The following is a 23,415-nucleotide window of genomic DNA, read 5'->3' on the forward strand; positions in this document are numbered from 1 at the left end:
ATTTTTTCCTTGCTTTTCTGTGTTATCAAAATAGGGGAAAAAGAGGAGAAACATAATTTCCTCTGGCAGGCATATGAAATAGCAACAAAAGTGAAGTAGGTTTTATACTGGTGCAGATTGTGTATTAGCTTGAAAAAACTTTGGTCCTCACTCTGACTCATTTTTTGGAATTAAGAACATTATCACAAGTTATATAATTGAAACAATTTGTTCCAGGGTCCTTAGCCAGAAACAAGACAAATTACACAGAAATTCTCCCACTATATTTGTTAGAACAATGTAATACATGCCCAAGTGCACTGGTAGCAACAAAGCACTGATGGTATTACTAAAACACTTAATTAAATTGTTGCTCATGCAGTAAATACAACATCAGACTCCCAGGCTTGTCCTACTGTGGTGAGGGACATTAAAGCTACATAGTAGACAATGGAAACAAGGACATGCTTCAGGCATAATGAAGAAACCCAAAAAAGAAAATCCCAAGGAAATGAGGAAACAAAAGCAGCCCATAACACATAATGCAGTAAAAGATATTGGATCAAAAACTGTTTTACTTTCCTTTTACATAAGTGAAATTCCTAATGAAATTTTCTGCAGCAGAAATGAATGCATCAAGAATTATATAGGTTGATCCAAAACTAACGCCTTTTATTTCCATTTAAACTATTACACCTACAATGAACATAATAACACTATTTGACTGAGCGAACTTTCAGATACCACACATTGTTTTTCAACATCCACCATTAGCTGCACATTTTAGTCACTGATGAACAAGAACCTGCATGCTATACTCATAAATAACTGCACCAATGGAGGTGTTCCACTGTCCCTGTTGCCACTGCTGAAACACACCACCCACCACCTCATTGTGTTAGCATCCATTTTTTAGTCTCCATAAGCATTCAGCAAGTGCCGGTGAATGTCAGTGAATGCAATTTTTTCCACATGGAGGAATTCAATTACTCACCTTTGCTTCGTATGCACTTCCATGTCAGAAGGCATTCTGTCAGACTGCCCCTCTGCTGCCATCTATCACATGGCAACAAAATGTAATAAAATATTGACAGGAAGTTTCAGCCTCTACTATCTCACCATCAGCATCTGCCTTTGATGTCCTGGGCCAAGACAATAACATAGTTGGCATTACTATTGGAGCAGCCCTCATATGTACTTAGAAAATTATAATAATGAGTAAGAAAATGAAAGAAACTAACCTTTTTTTTTTTTTTTTTTTCCTTTTTTTTTTTTTCCTTTTTTTTTCCTTCCCCTCCCACCCCCCCAAACATCTTTCATTTCCTCATATAAGAAACAATGAGTTTGTAGTTACAAACAACTTTGTGTAATTAGGAAGATCTGGATAGCTATACTGTCTTGCCTGTTACTAAAAAAATTATTTCTTTGTTTTGATAGATCTATTTCCTCAGGTATTCTAAATTTGAATTTATTGCCCTTTAAAACCACTAAATTATAAATATAGATATAAGAGAGATATAAGAGAGATAAGAGAGGGAAAAATCCTTTGCTTATGATATTACCATTTAATTCTTCGCTGTGTGAGTTGGGGTGCATAAACAAAACAAAACAACAACAAAAAAAGGAATGAAAATGACAGTGAGATTTTTACTTGAGGCTGTATTGCTCTTTGGAGGACTAAGAATGGTTTAGTGAAAGAAGTCCACTAAAAAATGCAGTGGTTCTTTTCTTTAGTGCTTTCAGCAGGTATAAATATGTTGCATTGTTCCATGACGGTGATGATACAGACTGACACATTCCTGCTCACAGCATTTAGATATAAAATCAGGTGTAAGTGTGCCTGTCTGCACTTAATTTCATAGCTAAGGTGGTCTTAGAAGACTGTCTGCCATCAGTTTGGAATTCTTCCATTCTAGTCTCCCGAAGGAAATGAGAATCAGAACAAATGGCTTTAGAAGTCAGATATTCTTTTAAACTTCTCTAGTTTAAAGTATTTGATGACATGGTAGCACATCAATTCATAATTCTGTGCTTTCTGTTTTTTATCCTCCATTGTGATAGAAGTGATGAATGGCATGAATTTGTAACCGACCAAGTAATATTTTAGTAATTCTACATTCTAGTTCACAGTTTTCTATCTAAAATATTTAATGACCATGTGTTTTAAACATGGGGATAGTTTTAGCCAAAAACATAGTCTTGTATTACTTTGTTCACAGCTTAGAATCACTTCAATTTGTTTCCTTCCATAATATCATCAAATTGTGACAAATTGTGTATTAAAACATCTTTAGGATACTGGATTCTGCAGAAATGAAGGCCATAAGAGTCACTGTTTATGAAACAATAATTTGTTAATGGATGAAGATGTTCAGGAAAGCGGGGCAAAAAAAAAAAAAAAAAGTGTGTGGGGGAGAGGGTAGGGCTGCTTATCTTGCTAAGAAACTTCTGACAGTCTGTCCTTCTGGAAGTGCAGCTCATTTCATAATTGCTGATGGGGACTGACAATCAAAGTACATGGCTGTAGGAATCTGGAACAGAGAAGATATAGTAGCATTAATAGAAGATAGAGAAATGAAAGGGAAAAAAAAGCAAATAGAAGCCGAGGCTGATGTTGTTTTTTGTTCGTTTCTGGTTTCTTTTTTCAGTTTTTTTTTTTAAATTTTTTTTTTATATGTTCCTCTTTTAGTTTCTTTTATTTGCTTCCCCCCCCTCCTCCCCCCTCACCCTCCAAGAGTACTACCATTTCTTGATAAAGGGAAATACAGTTAAATATAAATTTTATATTTTTCTGCTATTGTTTCTACCTACACAACTTTCTCTTTCTTTTTCTTTTTCTTTTTCTTTTTCTTTTTCTTTTTCTTTTTCTTTTTCTTTTTCTTTTTCTTTTTCTTTTTCTTTTTCTTTTTCTTTTTCTTTTTCTTTTTCTTTTTCTTTTTCTTTTTCTTTTTCTTTTTCTTTCTTTTTTCCTCTTTTTTTTTTTTCTTTTTGAAAAACAAAATTCTATTTTATAAATAGATTTCATAGTTTAAGAGAGTCTCTGTGGCGCAATGGGTTAGCGCATTCGGCTGTTAACCGAAAGGTTGGTGGTTCAAACCCACCCAGGGACGTAGGTGTTTCCTTCTCCTCTTTCCACTTACCCTTTTTACTCCTTTCTCCTTCCTCCTAGTCTTTCTCCTTTCTCCTCCTCTTTTTTCTTTTCCCTTTTACTCCACTTCTTACTCCTGCTAATTCTGTGCTGTTGAGTAGGAATTTATTTCAACATGCAGTCTTTCTGTAAATTGTGATTCTAGAGAGGACTTCTGTTATCTCCTCTCACCTGATTTGTCCTAATTATCTTTGAAACTGCTGCCATTCTATTAAGTATGTTTGAAAATAGACTTTTAAAAACTCATTGAAGAGGGACGGACAGACAGACAAGTGGGTGTATAAGCATATATCTGTACATAAATTACACAAGCTGCACGACAATATGAATAGCGTCAGTATCCTAAAGATCCATCAAAAGAAACAAAAATCTTGGATAGAGTGAATTCTAATAATGCTAAGGAAATAGTGATATACTTACAGCTTATACAGTTCTTACATCAAACATTTAAACAATTACACTTTGTTAAAAATACACTCAAAAGTTTACATTTTGAAAGTTTTTCCTCAAATGAAAATGCCAGTAAGAGGAATATATTTTCTTAACTGATTTTTTTTTTTTTTTCTATGTTGTATGTCTCATCCCAGAGAATTATCTTGGAAGTACTTTATCTTAGAAATAGCATAATCTTAAATCTGCTAGTCTTTGTAGTATCTCTAACAAGATTGATAGATGAAATCATAATGAATAACATTACTGAACACAGCATACCATCTTTTATAGACACATTGTTTTACATTATAATTTGTTGGTATTTCTAGTTATTTTTAGTATGCTTACCAGTCTTAAGCTTTTTGTGACATCTCTCAACATCGAAATCTTATGCTGCTTTACTCTTTGAGAAACTGTAGTGACTTTTCATTTGATATATTACTAAGTAACTCCAGATAAAAGGACAATATTGCATTTATATTCCTTTATTGCTCCTATCTTCTGTAGAAAGTCTGGAACTGCTTCATGGAGATCTCTGCAGATTGATTTAAGTCTTCTCTTTGAGGAATTTCAAATATATTCTTCTTCAAATAGGAAATTTCACTATTTCCATGACACTTTCACCATGAGATCAAGGTACCACAGTCACATATAATAGAAGACACTATAATTTGTTTACATATGAGGTGCTATATCACTACTGTTGAGATTAATCCTTTTTCATTTTTCAATAACACTTAAAATATTTGTCTAAAGGCCTCCTTAACTCTTTTTTTTACCCAGTTCTTCCAAATTAGTTTCCAAGATCAACATCAATCTAACTAAAACAAATTTCAAAGTATCTTTGAGATACAGAAAATAAAAATTCATGGTTTTCATTGGTGCCAGATTTTTATTTGGTAATGCAAATTATAACTAGTTTTCTACAAATATTTAGAACTACTAGGTGATAGGAATATTAAAACCTTACTAGACAAATTGTTAAGATTAAGCTTTCATGTGCTATGCATCAAAATGAACCTCCTTTCTTTAACAAGATCCTTAAATGTATTATTGATTAAATAACTGGCACTTTCATTTAGATTTACAAAAGAAATTGCATCCCAATAATTAGAATATTTCCACTACTAGTAAAAGGCAATAAAGTTTTTACAGATCTGCCAGTCTTTAGGAAGCTCAGAACTTGTCAGAACTAGTCTTAGCTGACCTAGTTTTACCTTGTTATAACATTTTCCTAGTGGTGAAGTAATCCCTGTTTTCTTTTCCCTTAGCAGTTTATTGATCAGGCTGAGAGAGGTCTGTCTGACATGCATGGAAAATAATATCTAAAACTTTCAGTAGGGTAAGAATAGTGAGGGGAGCAAGCTAAGTTTCTGCTTAGCTCAAGAGTAAAAAAAAAAAAGTAACATTCCCATTTGTTAGACAAGAATGCTAAAGGCTAAGTGGCTCAACAGGTAATGGAATGAAACCAGGCTGGAATAGGAAAAGAGCAGACATAAAATAAGATGAAGATGAGTAAATTCAAAATTTGAAATTGGACCCCAGGTTTGCTGATCCTACAATTTTTTTTTACTATAGGAAACATTAAGCCATAGGATGATAATCCTACTACTACCACCTCTACAACAACAGCAGCAGTAGCAACAACAACAAATTAAAGTATCTTTTAAAGTTTGGGATTGTTTTTGTAACTATATAGAATTATGATATGTGATGCTGATGTGGTATGTGATGGGTTTGCTCATCTACAGATTTCATGTACTTTATGTACTTCAATGACAGTGATAAGAAACTTGATGAAGTCAGGCTTGGAAATAAGTGCATGTGCCTTCCCGTTTTCTTGAACATTTCTTTGCTTCCTAGAGATGGGAGCACTCAATTTGAAAGCAACTATGCTTACAATACAGATGAAAATAAAAATATAGATAAGTCTGGAAGAAGAGTGAAGCTGAAGCTGAGATTTGTATTTGTTTCTTATAAAAGCCTGCTTTACAGTTTAAAATCTTTACGTTTTCAGAAAATGTCATTAATTTAGCAACACAGAACCTTTAAATTATGATCAATGCTACTTTAAAATTTTTAAAACGTGTTGTGTATATCAGCAGACCAAATTGATATAACAGACCCACCATACAGACAGGAGAAATTGGATGAATTATATTTCTGAGATGTTTTATATTTCTCATGAGAGAGAAAATTCTCAGTTGGTGTTAAGTATTTATTAAGACTAAGACCTCAATATTTATTCAACGGTTATTTTATTACTGAAAAACGTCACTGATGATCTACTCTAGAAAAGAACTGGTAAGACAGAGTTAAAAGATTCTTCAGAGTTAAATGATTCTTTGAAGTTAAATGACTTCTCAGAGTCTTAGTTTTTAGAGAATTATATTTCATCTAAAATATATAAGAGCTCATTCTGCATTATATTTCCAGACTGAAGCATTTTTCCACGACTTGTTTCCTACCTTCTTTTTCTGAATCTCAGTGTCTGCTGCAGAGTGTCATAGAAATCTTCCTATACAATTTTAAAGAGCATACTTGTTTTCTAGATATCCTCTTAAAAGAATTTTACTTGCTTGAGAAAGGTAAAAGAGCAATGTGTCAATTATCAGAGTGCTGACAGCAGCATGCAAAATAATACAGTGAAAAACTCTTTTACTTTCACCTGTTCCTTCTTAAGATGGTCAACAGGAACTCATTATTGGAACTTCCCTCATTATGCAATAAAAATGTTTCTCCAATACAATATGTTGAGGATTTAACTGTACTTTAAAACAGAAAAAGATGCATGAAAATTTAATTGCATAAGCTCTTATTTTACTCAGTGTAACAACACTATACTGCAAAGGTTTTGTGACATAGAGTTAGAAAGTGCGTGTGCTTTAAAAATGAGAGTATGCTGTTACTGATCTTCTGAAGGGATGAAAATATATTTCAAAAATATATAGCAAAAATATAATCGCCAGATGGTGCACGTTTTGCTACAGTCGGTGTCATTACTGAATTCTTATTTAAAAGTCCTGGGAATTTTAAACAAATGAGGTTACAAAACATAACTGAGCTAAGTCAGGCATCTCAAAAAATGGGTCAGTAAGGTGTTAGAATCCAGTTTTTGTTTAAAGGAAAGCTTGGATTCAAGGTCACATCAAAGATAGAATTTAGATGTGCCAATGTTTGGGAAACTGCTGTCAAATCAGCTTAACCATAGTGCCTAGAATCTTAAAAAGAGTTTTTATTGTCCTGAAGCTATTCTGGATTAAAATTTTATTATTATGAATATTTCTGCTTTGATTTTTACCTTTGTGAAAACAGAAGCTGAAGAGAGACTCCAGTCAACTTTGGACTAATCCTAAATCATAAATCTATGGAAAAGTTTCAGCTTAAGAAATCAAACAGGAATTTCATTTTGCATGTTTCAAGTATTATTTTTAAGATTTTTCAGAAATCTCTTCTAGTATGAAGCTATCTTATTCAGCAGCTGATTCATACTAATCCTTTCATATCTGACTCAAAGAACCTTGTTTTTTAATGTGTTTTCCTCTGAAATAGAAACTCTAGAAAACAATATTTTTATGCACTTCATTTAAGGAAAGTCTTGTACTTGATCTAAAATTCAGTTGTGATTTGTCAAATATGAAATTGATCTACATATTACTAGGACTAATCAAAATACCCAAAATATGTACTTAAATATACATATAAACTACAGCTACATTAGTTTTCTCAAATGAGATGTTGATAGAAGCAGTCACTGAACTGCAAAATAAATTAACAAATGCCACTTAAGCAGTTAAGTAGATTAGTAATACATATAGAAATACAGTTATTTTGTTTTCATTTAAGGCTGGTTAACACAGTGTTGTGCAACTTATTCCAGAATCCTTAGCAGAAGTTGGTGATTTTTCTCTCTAACATTAATCATGTACTTACCAGGATTCAAAGCCCTTTAAGAAGCAATTGAGATGGATACTTTACGGAGCACTTCAAAAGTCTTTGCAAGTCCATCCTCTAATAAGTCTTCCCTTCTTATGTGCAGTATGTAACTACAATGCTCAAGACTGCTGACACTCCACTATAGGCTGAAAGCTATGGTGTTCAATTCAAGGATAACTGAATTAGATCTTATGTTAGACTAGATATTCTTCTGATTCCTGGATGTTCTCTAATGTTTGAATTTCACTCCCAGTTATAAAAAGTTATGAAATCACATTCTATAAGCATACTGGAGCAGATTTTATTTTATTTTATTTTATTTTATTTTATTTTATTTTATTTTATTTTATTTTATTTCATTTCATTTCATTTCATTTCATTTTATTTATTTATTTATTAAGAAAACCTTTGTACTCTTTTTTTTTTCCTTAAGAAAAGTAAAAATTTTAAGTAGAATGATATGAAGTATGAAAACCACTAAGAATATTCCTATATATGATAAATGTTTCATTTATAGATTTTGAACAAGGAAGTTAACATATTCTGCAATTGTGTAACAGGCACAACAATTCAATGCTTGTGGAATTTGCAATGTGTTCTTTGCAAGAGGTAAACTAATCATACGATCTGATGAATTGGTTTGTGAACTTTGATAAATTTGGATAGACAGAGATTCCACTTGAGTAATATTAAGCAGATAGGTAGACAACTAAGAGATGCTACTCAGATCCCAAAATTCAGTTAGCAAACATCAGGGATGTGGAAATCATACATAAGAGATAGAAAGTTTCAAATATTTTATAAAATTCTGCTATTCTGAGGCAGTTGATGAACATTTAAAAAATGTAGTTCATTGTGATGTTTTCTTTTTTTTTTATATCAACCTTGCCCAGCAATGTGAGGAGTACAATCAGCCTGTGAAAATGCAATATATAGATAATTCTGTTATGTACCTACTTAAACGTAATGGTCATTGATTTTCTGTATTAGACTTTGTGTATTATAATGCATGTAAGTTGGCATGTCAATTATGTAGTAATTTAAAGTCCTGTGACAAAGCTGCAGACCACCCTGAATAGATTGTTGTCTCAATACCTTGTCAAAATTGTACTTAGAGCAGGAAAATTTGGTTGATTGAGACCCCAGGAATCCATGATAAGCAGATAACTGCTCTTTCTTAACATTTTCAGTAAAACCAATAAATCAACTCCTCAGTAACTATAGAAATAAAAACTGAATGCTGCTGTGGTTATCTTTTCTTTTTTTTTCCTTTCCTTTACTTATGAAAAAATTGATCTGCAAAGAGAAATTTTTCATCTCCCTGAAAAACACGTTATGCCACTAAGTAAGAAAATGTGAGGGAAAACTACAGGAAGGACTTAGAGCTCTTAGAGTGGGTCCAGAAGAGGGCCACTGAGATTATCAGAGGGCTGGAGCACCTGTCCTGTGAGGAAAGGTTGAGGGAACTGGGCTTGTTTAGCTTGGAGAAGAGAAGGCTCTGGGGACACCTCATTGCAGCCTTCCAATACTTGAAGAGAGCTTATAAACAGGAAGAGGAATGGCTGATTACGAGGGTGGATAGTGATAGGACTAGGGAGAAAGGTCTTAAACTGAGACAGGGGATGTTAAGTTTAGATATTAGGAGGATTTTTTTCACCCAGAAGTGGTGACACACCGGAACAGGTTGCCTAGAGAGGTTGCCGATGCCCCATCCCTGGAAGCATTCAAGGCCAGGCTAGATGTGGCTCTGGGCAGCCTGGCCTAGTGGTTGGTGACACTGCTCATGGCATGGGGTTTGAAACTAGGTGATAATTGTGGTCCTTTTCAACCCAGGCCATTCTATGATTCTATTATTCTATGATTCTATGAAAGAGTGGAACACCTTAACGGAAGAAATAGTTGCTGGTCTGAGTCCAAATTGGGAAAAATCTCAAATTATTGCATAGTGAACTAATAATCCTGGTTATAAGCAAATTTGTCTACAAATTAGCTGATATGGTAAATAGCAAATGCAACTGAGATTCTTAGTACAATCCGTATTTCACATTACAAGCCATTGGACTTCAAGGTGTAAGTCGGGACTAGCTTGCTTGCTTTCTTGCTTGCTTCTTTTCCTTCCTTCTTTCTTTCTTGCTTGCTTTCTTTCAGGAAACTAGTCTATTGCAGTCAAGAAGCTAGTATGCTTTGTTTTCAATATTGTTCTTACGAAATCCTAATTTTGATCCAATGGGAACGTGAAAGCCAACATGGGATTGCTGCAGATGGATGCAAAGCAAGCATTTCCTTCCCCTTCCCTGCAGGGGAAAAAAAAATATGTCCTTAGCCACTTCTAGCAATAATTTTATTCTCCAGATTGAGTATTACAATAGCTATGTAAATTAGTGATGCAATCTGTCTCATCATCCTGAAATTTTTATCACAACATAAAAATATAGTTTACTAGAGAAATATACTTTAAAATTAAATACATTTTTAAAAGAAGCTAAGTATTTGTGGTTGTCTTTCTGGATATTTGACTTTCGCTTTTATAAAGCTTCGATCCTGTACCCTGTCAAATTGTTTTTTAAATCCATTTTTGCAACATGCTTTATTGTTTTTATACAGCAATAAAGATGCGTAACAAAGATGTAAAATACACAGCAAACTATTATAGGTGTTTGGTTTCAAAGAGGATATGTAGATTCCCAGTCACAAGGTGCCTCGTAGTAGTGTGGCAGAGTGTTCAACAATTTTGGGGAATATTGGATATGCAGTTTTTCCCTCTAAGCTGCAGCTATCAGAAATTCCAAACATTCTAGGAGAACTTGAGAGTACAAGGAAGATAAGCTACATTCAAAACCCCTATTTTACCTTTTATTGAGACTGTGGCATTTGGATGGGGGATGTCTGAATCTCAGCCTTTTAACAGTGATTTCCACTGAACTGCCTAACATGAAAGATACTTGGAAGAGATAATAATAATAATAATAATAATAATAATAATAATAATAATAATAATAATCTTTTTTTTTTTCCTAAAAATTACATAAAATAAAGAATCATAAACTAGGTTTCACACCTGTTTATTCCAAACAACCTATGAATTCTTAAGCATTTTTGCAATTTTAATCTGGAGCGGTATAAAATTATAATATTAAACTCATTTGCAGTGCAATGAAAATGAGAACTACATCGCCAATGGAAGGCAAAATTAATCTTAGAATGCTTGGTGTTAATACAGTACATTGTATGTACATAGCAGATACCTATAAGAGCCAGTGAATATTTTGTGATAAGTAGCTCAATTTCTCCTTATGTAGCAGTGTTTGCCATCCCAAAATTTTCTTAATATTTTGCACTTCAACTGTTTTGTTTTGTTTTGTTTTGTTTTGTTTTGTTTTGTTTTGTTTTGTTTTGTTTTGTTTTTTTAAATCAAGACAGTCTTGGCAACTTTTGGCATATTTCCATCACCATTCTATATATAAACTCACATTACCTAGAATAGCTTTCTTAGCCACTACAGTAAATATCTCAAATGCATAATAAGTGAATGTATTCTAAAGTTAATATTGTGGATTTGGACGATTTTGATGAATTAAAATAGGCATTGACATCATACATATTAACAGTTCCATTGGAGCAGTGTCTTTGTAAAATGTCAATTCAGATAAAGAATAATATCTTTCGTACATGGAACCTTGTGAAAGCAATGCTACATCGCCAGATAGCGTATGTAACAAAATTAATTATGAAAAAGTTATGTAAATTCATAGCAGCTATTTTATTAACATTAACATTAATTTGCACTCGTTTCTTCAAACAGTGCAACGCTTTTAAAGGTTAAGCCACAGAGCTTTCCAGATGCCCACATTAACTCTTCAATCAATACTGATATCCTTAAACCCACCTCCAAGAAATCGCGAATTTTACTCAGCATCTGAAACTTCATTAGTCTGTACTCATAATTGTCAAATATCGCGTATACTCCTTGTCTCTCCACAAAGCTGAGGGTTTTAATCAAATCAGTGCCATCAGACATTGGAATAAGTCATTATTTGAATCAGCAGCTCCTAATCCACGTAGTTTAAATGAGAATCATCCTCCTACTATTTCAATGGTGTCTTAAAAACTTATTGCAATTCTAGGTGATGCATGCATAGTACAGAATGATTTCAATTGCAAGTCATCACATGCAAGATATAGAATGCTGGAGCTGGTCATCCCTTCTCTCCCCTTACAAGCAGGATGTGACAGGAGCATTACTCTGTTTTAAGATTGAAGGAATCCTTATTTCCTGAGATGTAAAAAGAAATGAAAATAGTTACTACAGAATTCAAAACAAATAATGTACAGCCATACGTCAGAGATGATAGAAAGAAATTTTAAAATACGCGTATTTAAAGTAAGATCCACTTCCTAATTCTTTTTTCTTGTTACAAAATAGATGAATTGTTGATGCTTATTCAAATCAATTATACAAATTCCCTTGGATTGCAATTATAGATTATTTGCAAATCACACTTCCTTCTGTACTGCTTCTCTTTTTTGAGGTTTTGCTGATATCTTTCTTCAAAATTTGTCTTTTACTTGTCTATTACATTTAATATCACCTCAGGTTGTGTACTATTGTAATCTCTGAAGAAATTATAGGAGCCCTTTTGTAGACTAAATGTCATGTCTTAAACTCAACTGAACTATTAGGAAATCATTATCCCTTGAAAAAAGAAACAAACAAAAACCAAAAAAACCCAAACCACCACTTTTCTGCCTGGAAAAACAAGGAGCTAATCTTACTGTAAAGCCTCTCTGTACACAGAATTCTGCAAGAACATGTAAATTGACAAGTATGCCTGACTTAAATATGAAAACGGAGTTCATGCTTTCTACTGATACTAACTCCTGAATGAGTTCAAAGAAAAAGGCCTTATCTTTACAGCAAAATAAAAGAGGAACAGGGACCAGTCCCTGGCTCAGAGCTCATGCAGCAATGACTGGTTTTCATCAACAATGCCTGGAGGATATTGTCACAGAGACAAGACAAACTAGATGCATTAGCACATATTAGATTCAGTATGTGTCTCCTCTGGATTCCAGCTGAAGCCCACACATTCAGAAGACATTGCTCTGTGCATATTTTTTTCTCATAAAATGTTTTCAATACCATGAGAATACTGTTGAAGTTCAACACAGTGTTGTTTTTTTTTATAGTAAGAAATTTACATTATACACTACATGCAAAATCTACTGCTAGTTTGGAAGACTTTGAAGCACTAACGAAGTTAAATTCTGTTCCAATCATATTTTCCTTTGAAAATTTCCCCTGTATTTGCTCTCCTCTGATTGGTGGTTTGGCATTTTTTCTGAGACTTCTTATTGACATGAGTAAAATTTTGCAAGGCAATTAAGCTAACATTTGGCTGAGTGCTGTGGAGGACTTTCTCAAAAGGAAAGGTGTAGCCAATAACCATGTATCATTTTTGTTTTAAAATGAGTTTTCAGAAGGTAAGCTCTGAAGGACATCATAACTTTATCACGTATTTTTAAATAGTTACGTCCCATCTACCTAAGCAGATGAACATGACTCCTGAGAGAGTAGTTTCTGTAGAAAAAAATCTATGGAGATGCACTTTCCATATAATACAGCTAGACAATTTTTTCCAGTATTGATTATCTTGGGAATATGTGAGTGCTTAAACATTTCACTCTCCAGAGTAATTTACTGAGATATACTAAATATTCAGACTCAGTTGAATGTGTTAACCATTAAGCACTCCACTGATTGCTTTGTAGTAGTTGTTTCTGATCGACTTTTGCTTAAAGTATGGCACATTAAAAACATAAATATCAGCTGAGCAGATCTTTGGTGCTTCAGCATTTATTTTACCCCTCATTTTAGACTAGTGTAATGGCTGTTGAACAGCAAAACGAAAGTAGGAGTCTGTCCACGTAATCCCATCTGCACTGGAATATGTGTACCTAGCACTCTCTAGCTACTGAAAGGACATCCAAGCTACATTAAGAGAGATTAGACTATGTAATCCTCTGATGATCAATTCTAAATATGTGTATAAAGTAAATAAGAAAACAGCTAAGATGCCATGGATTTCTCCTTGCAGGTCTGCAGACTGTATCTCTTGATTAGTTTTACTAAAAATTTCAACACATTAGGTGGCATGGATAGATTGTCTGCCAAATTAGGTGCACTACATTCAGTCTCAGTACAGTCTCAGCATCTTCAGAGCACATTATCTTCAGAATCAAAATTGTAAAGTGTCTTGCTTGTTTTCTGTAAAGTGACCATGAATTGACCCCTAATATTAAAATGTGCTAACCACAATCACTTTAAATAACAAAATGGTACAAAAAAGCAATTAACATAAATTAAAACATAAATTTTAAACAGCCAGCTCTTAAAAAATTCTAATCACTTATCTACTGACTCAAGATCTAATACTGTTGCTGTTGAAGTTAGGTCATATATTATTTTAATTTCTTCCAGCTATCTTGCTAGTTCCTAGTTCTTACAGTAGCATACGTTACTGCAGCATCTGAATGTCACTCAGGAAATAGCGGGCACTGTAACAAATGACCACCTATCCACATTTTTCCTCACTGATCTTAAAGCAATTAGAGATCAGGATACCTCTCGCTCTTTTTCTCTTCTCCTTTAACTTCCATTCCTCATTTCTACCTTAAATGCTATTTTTATTTTATTAGAAAGTGTGTTAAATGGTAGCTTATTTTAGTCTGTTCAGGTAAAAATTTTGTTCCATTGAGAAAGTGCTGTAACAATCTTTTGAACTTTTCCAATGTTGTCAGAATGACAGCTCCTACAGAAAATAGCTGTGAAATCAAATCATCATCAGGAAGAGGGAGACCCTCAATGAGATATCTCAGGGATTAGAGATCAACAGAGATTAGTTTTGAAGGTGTCTGATATGAGAGGACACTTTCAGATGTCATTACATTAAGTAATGTTCCAGAGAGACAAGGTGGTGATTTATTTATTTACTTATTTAATATTTTGGTGCCAATATCGCAAAGAGAGCTATTAAAATATTTTATAATGCCAAAAACGATAACCAATGGAAGACGGAAGAATATTTTTCATTAGCCACTACTGAAAATAACTATTATTTTTCCTCATTTAATAAATAAATAAACAAACAAACAAATAAATAAATAAAATAATTTCCTTATCTGGCAGTCTTGCTTTAAAAAAATGTAAAAAAAAAAGAATACAGGCAGCCCATTTGAGAGTCAAACATTTAAAGTACATTTTATTAGTCAATCAAATAAGATGCAACTTGTTAATGATAGCATCAGAAATGCAAATCAAAGAAAGATGCTAAGAATAATATAAAGACACAAACAAATAGATCTTTAAATTTAGCTTAATTTAAGGATACAAAATCAAGTAGATCAAGCTTATCTACCTCAGAAATATATGCTTTTTGTATATGCTAATTACGACCAGTGAAACCTTGAGTCTTCTGTTTATGTACATTGCATGATTCACAGCACATTTTAGATTTTCACAGTTGTTACAAAAAATCACTCTTAGTCCATTACTTTAATTAATCTTCACTCATTACCAGCAAGGTAGTTGTTTTGTGAGTGGAAAGTCAAAGGAGAAGACTTATAATTAGTGAAGTTTTAGGAGAAATTGTGGGAAACTGAGACATTAAATATTTCCTACCCCTAGTAAAGTTCCTTGATCCATAACAATAACAATGACATCTCTAAATACAACCTTGAAAAAAATACTTCAGGGCTTGGAAATCTGGTGTATAACAGAAAATGTCATTCACCAGCTGCTTTCTCATTTCTTAATAAATTAAGGAGTGTTACTTCAAACATATGGTGTTATAATGATCTAAGTACTCTTCCAAGATTGTGAAAAAAGCACCTGTTGGTATAAAAGAAATATGTAATTACAGAAAGCTAGTAAAAAAATACAAGAAAAACAAACAAACAAACAAACAAAAAAACATCCATACAAACACTGTTTGAAATCAGTGCATTCTGTGGAAGAAAGCCAGCACAAACTACCTGATCTCTCTCTCATTTTTCTATGTATCTTTTATAGCTATATAAGATACACTGCATGAAAATAGAATCATAGAATCACAAGGTTGGAAACTACCTATAAGATCATCTAGTCCAACCGTCTCCTCATCACCACTGCCACCACAAGCACTAAACCATATCTTGCAGCTCCTCATCCAGACGCCGCTTGAACACTGCCAGGGACGGAGACTCCACCACCTCCCTGGGCAGCCATTCCAGTGCCTGACCACTCTCTGAGAGAAATAGTTCTTCCTTATTTCTAATCTAAACCTCCTCTGATACAACTTGTGGCCATTACCCCGTGTCCTGCTCGTTGCCTGGGAGAAGAGGCCAAACCCCTCCTCATCACAACCTCCCTTCAGGAAGTTGTAGAGTGCAAAGAGGTCTCCCCTGAGCTTCCACTTCTCCAGATTAAACAATCCCAGCTCCTTCAGCTGCTCCTCATAGGACTTGTGCTCCAGACCCCTCACCAGTTTTGTTGCCCTTCTCTGGACACATTGTAGGACCTCAACATCTTTCCTGCAGTGAGGGGCCCAAAACTGAACACAATACTCAAGGTGCAGCCTCACCAGTGCTGAATACAGAGGGATGATCACCTCCCTGCTGCTGCTGGCCACACTATTTCTAATGCAGGCCAGGATGCCATTGGCCCTCTCAGCCACCTGGGCACACTGTCGGCTCATGTTCAGCCGAGCATCAACCAACACCCCCAGGTCCTTTTCTTCTTCACAATTATCCAGCCACTCATCCCAAAGCCTATAATGCTGCATGGGGTTGTTGTGGCCAAAGTGCAGAATCTGACACTCGGCCTTGTTGAACCTCAGCCCATTCACCTCAGCCCAGTGATCCAGCCTGTCTAAATCCCTCTGAAGGGCCTCCCTACCTTCAGGCAGATAAACACCACCTCCCAGCTTGGTGTCATGTGCAAACTTACTGAGGGTGCATTCAATCCCCTCATCTAGGTCATCAATAAAGACATTAAGCAACATGGGCCCCAGTACCGACCCCTGGGAGACACCACTTGAAACAGGTTGCCAGCTGGACTTAACCCCATTCACCACTACCCGTTCGGCATGGCCCACTAGCCAGCTTGTTACCCAAAGAAGTGTATACCTGTCCAGACCACGGGCAGCCAGTTTCCCCAGAAGAAGCCTGTGAGAGACCATGTCAAAGGCTTTGCTGAAGTCTAAGTAGACTACATCAACAGCCCTTCCCTCATCTACAGACTGGTCACCCAGTCATAGAAGGAGATTGGTCAAGCACAACCTGCCTTTCACAAACCTGTGCTGGGCCTGATCCCCAAAACACTACACACATGCCATGCAATCTCATCTAAGATGATTTGCTCCATAAATTTCCCTGGTACCGAGGTTAGGCTAACAGGCCTATAGTTCCCCGGATCCTCCTTACGGCCCTTCTTGAAGATGGGAGTCACATTGGCAAGCCTCCAATCCTCTGGGACCTCAGCAGTTAACCAGAAGTTCTGATAGATGGCCGAGAGCAGCTCGGCAATTACCTCTGTCAGCTCCCTCAGCACCCGAGGGTGTAGCCCATCCAGTCCCATGGACTTGTGACAGTCCAGACGGAGGAGAAGCTCTCTGTTTCCACCTGAATCGCTGGGGGCATATTCTGAGCAGCGTCCCAGACTTCCAAATCAGGGCATAAAAGGCCCAGAGGATAACTGGTCTGGCTATTAAAGGCAGATGTAAAGAAGGCATTGAGGACTTCAGTCTTCTCCTTGTCCTCAGTGACCACATTCCCTGCTGCATCAAGTAGAGGATGAGAATTACCTTTGGTTCTTCTTTTGCCATTGATATCTTTATAAAAGGATTTTTATTGTCTTTTACTGCAGAGGCTAACCTGAGTTCAAGCCGGGCTTTCACCTTCCTAACTTCCTTCCTGCATACCTTAGGTACTTCTTTGTAATCTCCCCAGGTAGCCTGTCCCTTCTTCCAGAGGACATAGACTCTCTTTTTCTCCCTGAGTTTCAACAGTAGTTCCCGGCTCATCCACACTGGTTGTCTTCCTCTGCGGCTCGCCTTACGGCACTCAGGGACAGCCTGTTCTTGTGCCTTTAAGATTTCCATCTTGAGGAGCATCCAGGCTTCCTGGGCCCCTTTACCCTTAAGAAGCGACTTCCAAGGGACCCGCACTACAAGTGTCCTGAACAGATCAAAGTCCTCCCTCTGAAAGTTCAAGAAGTTAGTTTTGCTGGTTACTCTTTTGACATCCCCAAGAATGGACAATTCTACAATTCTGTGGTCACTCTGCCCAACACTGTCCCCAACCTTCACTTCTCCCACCAGTCCTTCTCTGTTAGCGAAGACCAGGTAATACATGTAGTATACAACTCAATTTTCTTATAGACACACTTTTATTCTATTAAAAATTTAAGTAAATAACAGAAAACTACATTAAATATTAATTAAAGTTAAAAATATAAGATGAAACCACTGTGAAATTTTTAACAGAAATATTTAGTAATCATAAACACACTTTAAAATTTAAAAAAAATAGTAGTTCTAGATGTTGTACTTAAAAATTATGAATACTGACTCTAATAATCTGTAAACTTGCTAATATCACCCTACAAAGCAAGAAATGTTCCCTTCAATAACAGAATAGCTAAAACAAACAAACAAACAAAACACTTGTGTTATCTGCCAATTGAGAAAGGACAATGAAAAGTAGAGAAGAGAAAAGAGCACAAAATAATGCAAGAATTCCGTAATGACAAAACAATAATATGGGCAGGTATTAGCATATTTTTTGTTGAATGGGCAAAAAAAAAGCAAAACTGTTTATCAACAGAACAATAATTTCAAGCTTTCAGTACTATTATTTTCCCAAATATATCAATAGTGCACACCTTCCAAGCCTGTATCTTTCTCTCAGCAGTCACATGATGAAAAATAAAAAAATGAATTTTTTTTTTTAACTTATGATTGCATTCATGTCTACATGAACTCCCAAATTGTTATTGCTGAAGAGCTGAATGTTGTTTTACTTAGGATTCATTACTGAATTTGATTAGCTGATATGTTGAATGCATTTGTGTATTTAATACATACATTTAGATGTATAAGTATGGTTTCCAACAAAATTGTAACAAAACCAGTCACTAATAATATGAAGCTGGCTAGGTGGATTTTAAGGGAGGTGAATCTTTTTCTATCTCCTGAGTTGTGCCTCCTCTAGTCAGTAGGGGTCATATCCTCAATGGAGTCATCCAAGACTCAGAAGAATAATACACATCAAATTATTGAGAGATTTCTTATAAACAACTAATACTCAGAGGTAAAATTGGCTAATTTGATAATGATGATTAATAAGTGTTACAGATATGACAATTTTTGGCAACAGCTACTACAAGGAGTGAAAGCAGAAAAGAAGAGAAAAAGATTAGAAAACAGGGAAAGACAGACAGAAAAACAGACATACGGATGCAGATACACAAACATAGCAAAATAGAGCGGTTCACTCTCTTTAATCCAGTGCTGTCTTGGTCATGCTTATCTTTGGTAGTGGAGAGTTGTCCAAGATTGCAGTGTTAAATTGGTGACTAACGATAGAAACTGTCCACAAAGTGTTTCAATTGTCTAGTGTTGATTTGAGACAATGCATTCCTTATCAATCTCAGACAACAATATCGGTAAAAAATGCTATACTGGATACATAACAAGTAATCTATTTTTTTAAAGAACAGGAGCTACTTGATATCTTAGTTGTCATCAGGAGATCTGCATAAACCTTGAGAGATGGGCCAAAGTAATAATAATTAAAACTAAGATTGCTATAATTCATGACCCTTCAGAAAAAAATGTGTTCAGCTTGTCATGGATAGGAAAAAAAGGAATAAAACTTAGTTGACTTATGGAAATTATTTCTAAAGAGATAAAACGTCAAAAATTACAACAAAGTCTACCAGCATTGAGTTCTGATAGTTGACACATCAAATCACGTTCTCATGATCAATTCATTATAGTGATGAGTTTTAAAACTGCCATCAAAATTTGAAATCTCCAGTATCCCTCAAGATTTTAAATTACCCTGGCCTAATAGTACATAGTTCAAAGAATATAATGCATAAATCAAATGTTCCTACTGACTTGGTCACTGCTCAGATCACAGGTTAAATGTTGTTTTCTTTTTTCAGTTTAGAAGATAAACCATGGTGCATGTCAGTAAATATGATTTTGTCATTAGTAGTAGAAGGCCATAGACTTTGCACTGACATGACACTGAAGGTTGTCAAACACGTTTGAGCTTGCCCTGGCCTGGTTGTTTTTGCCTCATCAGTACAGCCAGGGGACTTCAGGGAGCAGTTAATCTCATCCTGTGGTAGACATTTGAATTTGTCCTGTCAATTCATGATTGCTTTAATTATATTTTTACAGATTTTTCCTACATACTGTAGATGTGTCCCATAGCTTTCGTTCTGAATTCACTGCTACTAGTTGTCCTTGTGACAAAGTAATGTAACTAGTACTGGGAGACAGAATGCATCAAAATTATTCCAAGGCATATCTAGATGTTTCCTGATAAAAGAACAGAGGCAATGTGTAGGCAGCATGAACATAGCCTGAACCCATCTCACTAAGAAACAAATACAGCTACTCAGTACAGAAAGCCAGGTCTGGAAAATTTTCTTGACTTTTAGGCTCTTTGGGTTTGCCAAATTCAAATAAGTTGAAATATAATCAGAAGAAATAGCAACACTTGCCAGAGCACAAGGCTGTATTATGACTTTAAAATATCTTTAAGAATCTATAGCTCAGATCCTATAATTTGTAATAGATCTGCAGTCAATTTTTGGCAAATTGAAATACGTCTATATATTTTCTTTCCTTGTTATCACATTTTTTACTTTTATCCAAATTTTTATCTTCAATTTTCTATTTTATTTCTAATTACATAGAATGGCTTTGTGTGATTTGTATGCTTTTTGTCTAACTAATTGCCATACAATATCTCCCCAAAACAGATGTTTACTATGCAATGAAGTTTAGCTATTTGATTCCTGATAAATTCAAAGAGCAGTGCACTACTGAAATCCTTGTTTGAACAGTTATGAGGAAGAAATGAAATAACAAACTTCAGTGTCTATGAAGAATCTTTGCTGTTCAACTCATTCAGTATTCAATGGCTCATCTTCCTGAGCTGCAACTTGCGTGCTTCACTGGGCAGTGTAGTATCATAATTGGCACTGCTGGTTAACTCAAGAACCATCATCCATCAATTCACAGGCCCCAGTATAATATGAAATGGGTTTCAGCATGCACAGTTGTTTTCAAATTAGGAAGGAAGGAAAATTCTGAGAAAGAGAAGGATGCACCATTAAAAAAGCACCTTAAAATAAAAACCTCTCAATTCATGTTCTGAGTACTGCTTTTAGTCTCCAATCAAATAAGTGGGTCTGAGGCTCCTTTGCTTCATACAGTGTACTTTTGTTTACTTGCCTGGAATCCAAAGAAAGAGAAATGGTTGAATAATGAGAAATTAACAACCAACCAAACAAAAAAAACATATCACAATCTGTGTTTTTTTAAATTTTATTTGGTTTTGTGAATTTGTAATTTTTGTAATTTTGTAATTTTTTAAAAGAATACTGTCACAGAGTTGACCAGATCAATCTATGTCCGTGACAGGGGCGACAGGCCTCTGCCCTCCCCCCCCACCCCACTCCCACAAAAAATGGGAAGGGAGAAAGGGAGGAAAAGAGCAGCGGCAGCAATCTATGGAGGAAAACTTATTTTACTACAATATTGGAATACAAGATAACACAATATAACACAATTTAATTGAAATTGAGGTTAATAAATCAGACAAGATGAGAGAGAGAGTTCCCGGGACTGAGTCAAACCTGAAAAGCTTGGAATGGCTAGGAAAGCACCTCCAGCACCCACTGCAAGGCAGCAAGAGAGCGCCCCCCCACCCGGAAGGGCCAGATCCCGTGACTTCTGTAATGTACAGGGATAGGTACCTGGAACTGGGGCATTAACACTTTAAAACCCTGTACACTACATGATGTTTTGATGTGGAATATTGAAACCCAAAAATAAAGAAAAACATAGAACTATGACAAATACAAAGGATGTAATAATTTGAAGGAACAGTATACTTGTATACACATCGTCTGAAAGCATTACGTAAAAACAACAACAAAATATTCAAGAATGTTTCCCATTTTATAGCTGTTGGATATGAAAACAAAATAATGTAAGTTCTGAAGCCATTAAAGAATCAAGTTAAGAACATTAGACTACAAATTATTGAATATCTCATCTGTGATGTCTGTGTACTTCTGTATTTCTCCTCTTACTGAAATAAAAAATGTATTTGTCAATTATTAAATGAGACAGTAATTCAGAAAAAAAAAAATCCAAACATTCATGATTAAAGATTTTGAGAAAATGAACTTTCAGATGCTTAACAAATGTTTCTGAATTTTGGTGTAATCTCTATTGAATGTTAGTGCTTCAGTTTGTGTACACCACATAGTTAGGTTGTGAATTTTGGTTTTAGTTTAGGTACAATATTGTACAAAGTGTTTGGGATGTTGAATATATAAAGAAGTATTTAGAGACAGATGAGAAAAGGCAGAAATGTGCAGTAGGTTGTACATTAATAATGAGGAAGAGAGATTGAAGTGAATTTTCAACAGTATAATTTCTTTACTTTGACACGGAACCATATATACATCCATGTCCTGTTGGCTTGGTTTTTTACTTAGATTTGTCAGTTGTTTTTTTTTTTCTCCCCCAACTTTTCCCATTTTCTTGATTTACCTAACAGATAGCTAAGTCAAACCATACTCATTTTTACAAAACAGTCTTGTGCCCATGACACAGTGTCAGGGCTCTAATGGAATGACAAGCTTCACTGCTCCTGCCCAGTCCCTGTGACTTCCCCCCATTTTAGCCGTTGTGGCTGTCAGTTGCTACTCAAGCAATGCTGCAGCAGGACTGATCTCCAGCTTTCCATAGGCTTTGTTCAGCCATGGTCTGTGTTGAGCTGCACCCCACCTCATGGCTTTGGCATATTTCACTTCATTTAAGAAATTACACTGCACGAATCAACTTCCAAGTGCACCTACACTTCTGTAAAATAGCTAATCTCTTATTCAAAGTTAATAAAACACAGTCAGAATATGATTTTTCTCACTTTATTTGAAATCCTCATGGACACTGAAACTGTGCTGTATATATCTACATAGGCCCTGTATGATTAGATGGGATTCCATTATCTGTATTTCACACATACATTCTTTTGCAGAACACTCGCTCCTTCTCGGGTACTGAAATGCATTAAAATGAATTAAAAAAAAAAAAAAAAAAATCAGGGGATTAAGTAGAAATTAAATGGAGTTTCAAATGTAACATACTTTTAGTAATAAATCTCTCTCTCTCTCTCACTGACTTACTCAGTTCCATGTAAAAATCATGAGCCACATGGTGACAAAAAACTCAGCAAACTGAAATCCTGATAATTGCTAATGGCTTCATCTACTGCTTCTTTGGTGGTACCATCCAAAGAAGTATGGTACTTCTTTTTACCATCCTCTGTGGGAACTTTGAATACAAATATATTCCCAGTGTTTTTTAGTTCAGAATAAAAGAGGATGGCAAATATGAATTCCACCTTTTCTGCTCTGTGTCTAGAAAATGTACAATGATTCAGGAATATTTTGCTGCATAGATACCACAAAGCATGTGGTGATGGTACCTACTTCTGTTCTTTAAGCATCCCAAAAACTTATGATGTGTCATCTATGATAATAAATGCAACAGACTGCATTTGGTAAAAAATATATTCTAGAAATATAGCTCAGTGTTCTAAAGTAATTACATAAATGTGAGTCACCTAACACA

General features: G+C 35.1%; 1 non-coding gene across 1 annotated transcript; it reads left to right on the plus strand.

Moving 5' to 3' along the window:
- The first annotated feature begins 3,015 nt into the window (after positions 1-3,015).
- TRNAN-GUU (transfer RNA asparagine (anticodon GUU)) lies at positions 3,016-3,089 on the plus strand. Its single transcript has one exon. It is a non-coding gene; the product is annotated as a tRNA-Asn (tRNA).
- Positions 3,090-23,415: the final 20,326 nt, after the last annotated feature.

This window comes from Lagopus muta, chromosome 1 (genome assembly GCF_023343835.1).
Source record: "Lagopus muta isolate bLagMut1 chromosome 1, bLagMut1 primary, whole genome shotgun sequence".
In the NCBI taxonomy this organism is placed as follows: Eukaryota; Metazoa; Chordata; class Aves; order Galliformes; family Phasianidae; genus Lagopus; species Lagopus muta.